The 5911-nt window shown below is 36.5% G+C and overlaps 1 long non-coding RNA gene across 1 annotated transcript; it reads left to right on the plus strand.

Moving 5' to 3' along the window:
* Positions 1–614: 614 nt before the first annotated feature.
* On the plus strand, positions 615–4967 carry LOC128636114 (uncharacterized). The gene is made up of 2 exons (XR_008398662.1): positions 615–699; positions 3140–4967. It is a non-coding gene; the product is annotated as an uncharacterized LOC128636114 (long non-coding RNA).
* Positions 4968–5911: the final 944 nt, after the last annotated feature.

Below are 5911 nucleotides of genomic sequence, written 5' to 3' on the forward strand. Positions count from 1 at the left end.
TCGACTCTGCAATAAAATGTATTAACTTTTACATCCCTGTGCCCACTTTCGTGTTGTTTCTGGATATTGTGTAGTGCCACACACGTAATTTCCTTGCTGAAGATACTGTAGATGGTAACTGGTTTAACAGACAGGAATCGTTCAGAGATGAGGCGTAGTCAGCCAGGCTGAGTCATATACTGATAATCAATCCAAACAGCCATCAAAACAGAAACATAACCCAAGCACAGAGACAATACAAACCAAAAGGTCAAACCCAGCAGATCAAAACACAACAGGCAATAAAGTATTCACAGAGCAAGTTTAATTCATTAACTGGACACAAGATTCATGTGAATGTCTGATAGGTAAAATCAATGGAAAGGCCAAGATCAATAACAGAAATCACACAAAATATATGAGCACACCCAAAAAGGAGTATCAATAAAAACCAAGATGGCGCCTTTTAAAAGGGAAAGGTGGAAGATAAACTTGATTTAAAGAGTGGTGCATCTATAACTCCCACAACCAACATACACAGTGGTTGTCAGATATAAGGCGGCCCTAGCAAACATAAAGAGTTGCTTGTACTTGTGAACTGGGAGCTAGACTGCATGTTTGTCTTTTTCCTCTAGATCCGACATTCAACAACAGCCTTCCACAGATTCAGAAGCGGAGGTTGAAGAGTTCACAATATACGAGTGTCCTGGATTAGCGCCAGTACGTATAGAATGGACCGTTCAGAGCAAATTCTACTTCTCGTATGTAACCCCCCTTCCCTATTACTTTCCAATCAATTAGCGGCATATTCCCAATCAGGGTACTGACAAAATTTCATAGTTAATCTCAACAGACCATAGAGTTTTAGATAATCTAAAACTCTATGGTCTGGTGAGATTATTTAGGAAATCTTTTCAGTAATGTGAGGTCCCACAAAGAATTGTATAAAGGAACATTTTAGCTTGAGAGCTTCGCCTTTAAAGGGACATTATACACTAGATTTTTCTTTGCATAAATGTTTTGTAGATAATCCGTTATTATAGCCCATACAGTTTTTTTTTAAATGTATAGTTTTGCTTATTTTTAAATAACATTGTGCTGATTTTCAGACTCTTAACCAAGCTCCAAAGTTTTAGAATACCAACGTATACCTACTCCAGCTTGCTCCTGTTTGTGTAAAGGGTCTTTTCATATGCAGAGGAAGGGGGGGGGCTCTGCTTTTACTGTGTGTTCCAGTCAACCTAATCAAAAGTGCTAACCTGGGAACTTCTATGTAAGTTTTTAATGGTTTTATACTGGATTTTAGATCAGTATCTGTGCATATTATTCTTTATAGTAGTGTCTATTACATGCAGTTATATGAAAATTGGTGTATACTGTCCCTTTAATACCTCTTGTTTTAAACAAATGACTGTAGAGAGAAATAATCTGGACTCCTGTTTTGCTTTTCCTTTTTTAAACTATTGATCCATACTAAAAATGTTCTCTGAGATTACTGCAGCATTTGAAGAATTGTTAAAGGGACATTAAACACTAAAATGGTAGATAGAATGATACATTCAAAGAAAATATCAGTCTGAGAGTAACATGTAGATGTATTTTTTAAAGTTTCATTAGTTGTTTAAATATTGACAAAATAAGTGTAAAGTTTTAGTGTCTATAAAACAATGGGAGCTGCCATGTTGTAACTTAGGTCACCTTCTCTGCAGTGGCCAATTAGGGACAGGTATAAATAGGTCACTAGAGTGTGCAGCCAATGGCTGTGAGGAATATAACTGTGTTCTGCACTTCCATTTCCAACAGGAACTGAACAGCTCACAATTTTAGAAAGGAATTACAGGAAAAGTGGACAAAATAAATAATGAAAGTATAATGCAGAGTTATTGTTTTTATAAATACAGTTTATTATTTTATTTTACTATCTCAAAGTGTTTAATGTCCCTTTAAAAACCTGCAATAAGATAAAATGGGAGTGGAGATTATATGTAAAACAAATGTGACCATGTAAGTTTTCTGGACAGGAAATATTGCCTGCTAGGCGTAATGGTAAACACGATTCAGATAGAGCCATAATCTTAAACAACTTTCCAAGCTACTTCTATTTTCAAAATTGCTTCATTCTCTTGGTATCCTTTGTAGAAGGCGCAGCAATACACTACTGGGAGCTAGCTGAACAAATTGGGTGAGCCAATGACAAAATAGACAATAGATTTAAATTGGAAAGCTGTTGGAAAATGCATGCTCTATTTGAATTTTAAGCTATCCAGAGCACAAACTAATTTAATTATTTAACATAAATTGATTTAATGATAATGTAAAAAAATATGTAATATATTTGCTAAATTTGCTAATTTTAGTTTAAGATTGACTTAAAGGGACACTAAACCCAAATTCGTTCTTTCATGATTCAGATAGAGCAGCAATTTAACCTTTTAACGCCGTTCTATTCCGTCATAATTGGCTTTAGTGCTGTTATGAAGAAATAGAATGTCATAACCGTTGGCTGTCCTGAAGTCAACTGCGCTTTCGATGTGATGTGGTCACAAGAACACCCCCCCCCCCCCCCCCCCGACCCGATCCCATCAATGAAATCGTGCACGCGATCGCAGGATTTTAATTTGTTTACATCGGAACGTTGTTCCAATGTAGACAAATTAACCCTGTCAAAGGGTTAAAGCAACTTCCTAATTTACGCCTATTATCAATATTTCCTTCTTCTCTTGATATCTTTATTTAAAAAAGCAGGAATGTAAAGCCATTTTTTATTCAGAACCTAGGTTACGCTTGCTTATTGGTGGCTAAATGTAGCGACCAATCAGCAAGCACTTTCCAGAGTGCTGAACCTAAAATGGGTCAGCCCCTAAGATTTACATTCCTGCTTTTTAAATAAAGATAGCAAGAGAACGAAGAAAAATTGCTAATAGAAGTAAATTAGAAAGTTGCATAAAATCACGTGCTCTATCTGAATCACGAAAGATATTTGGGTTCAGTGTCCTTTTAATGTTTAGATAGGTGGTCAGTAAAAACAGCGGTGGTGTGCCCGTTAAATAGGACCTGCGGAGAACACTGACGTATAGAAACTAATCTCTTGTATATACCTTGACTGATATAGATTATATGTTTAGTAACGGATATTTCTCCCTTTTTCTTGTACCAGCAGACAGGCGAGATGGAAATCCACAATCCATTATTTGACCCATAGTGGACAAGTCTTGATTTTGTGCTTGCTGAAAAATCTGCTTCCTATATACTGCTATATATACCTCTGTATGTGACCTGTTGAACGGCGTAAATTAAAGACAGAAAGTGGCTGTGTTGTTCTTTGTCCTCACGCAAGAAGACATCTTCAGAACCTTGTGCCTTCCAAACAGCGTTTAAAAGGGACGCGAAGCCCAACAATTTTCTTTCATGATTCAGATAGAGCATACAATTTTAAAAAAACATTTCAAATTGACTTCTATTATCAAATTTGCTTTGCTCAGTCTCCTGTTATTCTTGGTTAATGAGATATCTAGATAGGCAGCGTGCACATGCCTGTAGCACTATATGACAGTAAATAGTGCTGCCATCTAGTTTAACATTATTGCTGCAGACAATTGTTTTAAAAAAAAAAAAGGGTAGCAAGAAAACAAAGAAAATTTGGTAATAGAAATAAATTGGAAAGTTGTTTATAATGTTATGTTCTATCTGAATCATGAAAGAGAAATTTTGGGTTTTACTGTATGTCCCTTTAAGATTATTTTCCAGATCAACTGCCTCAAACTGCAAATTCTACTGAAAATTGATTGTTCAGACTCTTCACGTATACTTTACTTGCACACTACACTTAGAGCATTTTCATTTTTACACCAGAGAATCTCTATTTTAGTAGAATTTTTTTTTTTACGGAACAGTAAACATTCCCGGCAAACACGTAAAGCGCCTGACTTGTGAGTATAGTCATAATTGTATTCATTTGTAAGGATATACTACACAATGAGGCCTACTATTAGAGTTGGATCTTTTAAACTTAATCATTAAAAGTGTTTTTAGTGTCACACATTTAGTAATTGTTTATCAAAACGTGTGTAGAAACGAGATTTTAGTGATACACATATGACAGTAACTCAAACTTTTAAATATGCATTTTAAAAATGTTTGTTTTTGGGTAAATGTGCTCGTCTCCCTAGAGAGGTTAAAAAGCAAATTCTGTTACCTTAGGTTTCAAAATAATGCAAATCAAAACGCTTGTTTAGGCAAATTGCGGTTGTTACGGTATAACCCGGATACCAAGGGCTAATACCAGATGAAAGATGCCCTGAATGTGGGATCAGCAACACACACAAACCCAGCTATTTCCCCCCAAACATGAGACCAGGCTCCACATTGAAGGTAAAAACAGAATGCACTTTATTGAGGGCTATATGCCCAGTATTTATGCAGGTCTGAGACCAGATGGGGGGTTGGCAGTATTGTACATTAGATAGAGGGAAGATGCCCTTTGACATGATACAATAGAATTACATTACTTAACCAAATAAACAATTTAAACACAAGAAAACAATTGAGTCCTTCTTATCACTTGGAAGTCTGCTCTCTGGATGTGATTAAACAATGTGAATGCTTATCACTAAAACTTAATTACAGTACACAATAGCTGATGCTAGCAAACCTGTCTCAGAAAATAGTTTCTCAAAGCTGAACAAAGTTAACCCTTCCAGTACTGACAGAGGGGTCTGTCACAGCGGTATTTTGAAAACCTACTTTACAGAATTTGGTTTTTAATCTCCCTAGGAATCATGGGTCTAGCACAATATTTACATTTAATGTTTTTCAAATAAAACACTACTCAAGACGTTGACTATATACTATATTAATTATAGGAAAACAATATATAGTACATTTACTTTGAGGATTAACATGGTATAAGGATTCTGTGTATCACTACAGATAATACACTGTACTGTATAATTGAGTCAAGTTTAAATAAAAATGTATTGTGTAATGAAGAGCATCTTTCTATACATTAATTTGGTTGGCTTCTGTTTCATATATTGGCTCGCCCCTGACTAACCCTTGTCTCCCGATTCCATTAAAGTCTGCATTTAAACACCACATAAAATGCTTCATTATTGAAAATGAAACATTATCACAATATACATTCATTATTTATTGTGCTTTATTTGCTGTACAATACATCTGAATATGGAACTTGTTCTACTTTCTCCCAGGGAGGTTAGGGTTAATAGTTGTAGCTAATTGATCTGTGAAATTTTGTTCACCTAACCTAACATTTTCTGTACTCACTTGTTATTTAAAGGTGAATTATCAGTTTTACATCAACAATCAAGATAGGAAAAGAAAATGTATGCTTACCTGATAAATTTGTTTCTTTTTAGACACTTAGGCCTAGATTTGGAGTTCGGCGGTAGCCGTCAAAACCAGCGTTAGAGGCTCCTAACGCTGGTTTTGGCCGCCCGCTGGTATTTGGAGTCAGTGATTAAAGGGTCTAACGCTCACTTTTCAGCCGCGACTTTTCCATACCGCAGATCCCCCTACGCCATTTGCGTAGCCTATATTTTCAATGGGATCTTTCTAATGCCGGTATTTAGAGTCGTTTCTGAAGTGAGCGTTAGAGCTCTAACGACAAAACTCCAGCCGCCTGAAAATAGCAGGAGTTAAGAGCTTTCTGGCTAACGCCGGTTTATAAAGCTCTTAACTACTGTACCCTAAAGTACACTAACACCCATAAACTACCTATGTACCCCTAAACCGAGGTCCCCCCACACCGCCGCCACTCGATTAAAATTTTTAACCCCTAATCTGCCGACCGCCACCTACGTTATACTTATGTACCCCTAATCTGCTGCCCCTAACCCCGCCGACCCCTGTATTACATTTATTAACCCCTAACTTGCCCCCCACAACATCGCCGCCAGCTACTTAAAATAAT

This window comes from Bombina bombina, chromosome 7 (genome assembly GCF_027579735.1).
Source record: "Bombina bombina isolate aBomBom1 chromosome 7, aBomBom1.pri, whole genome shotgun sequence".
Taxonomy (NCBI): domain Eukaryota; kingdom Metazoa; phylum Chordata; class Amphibia; order Anura; family Bombinatoridae; genus Bombina; species Bombina bombina.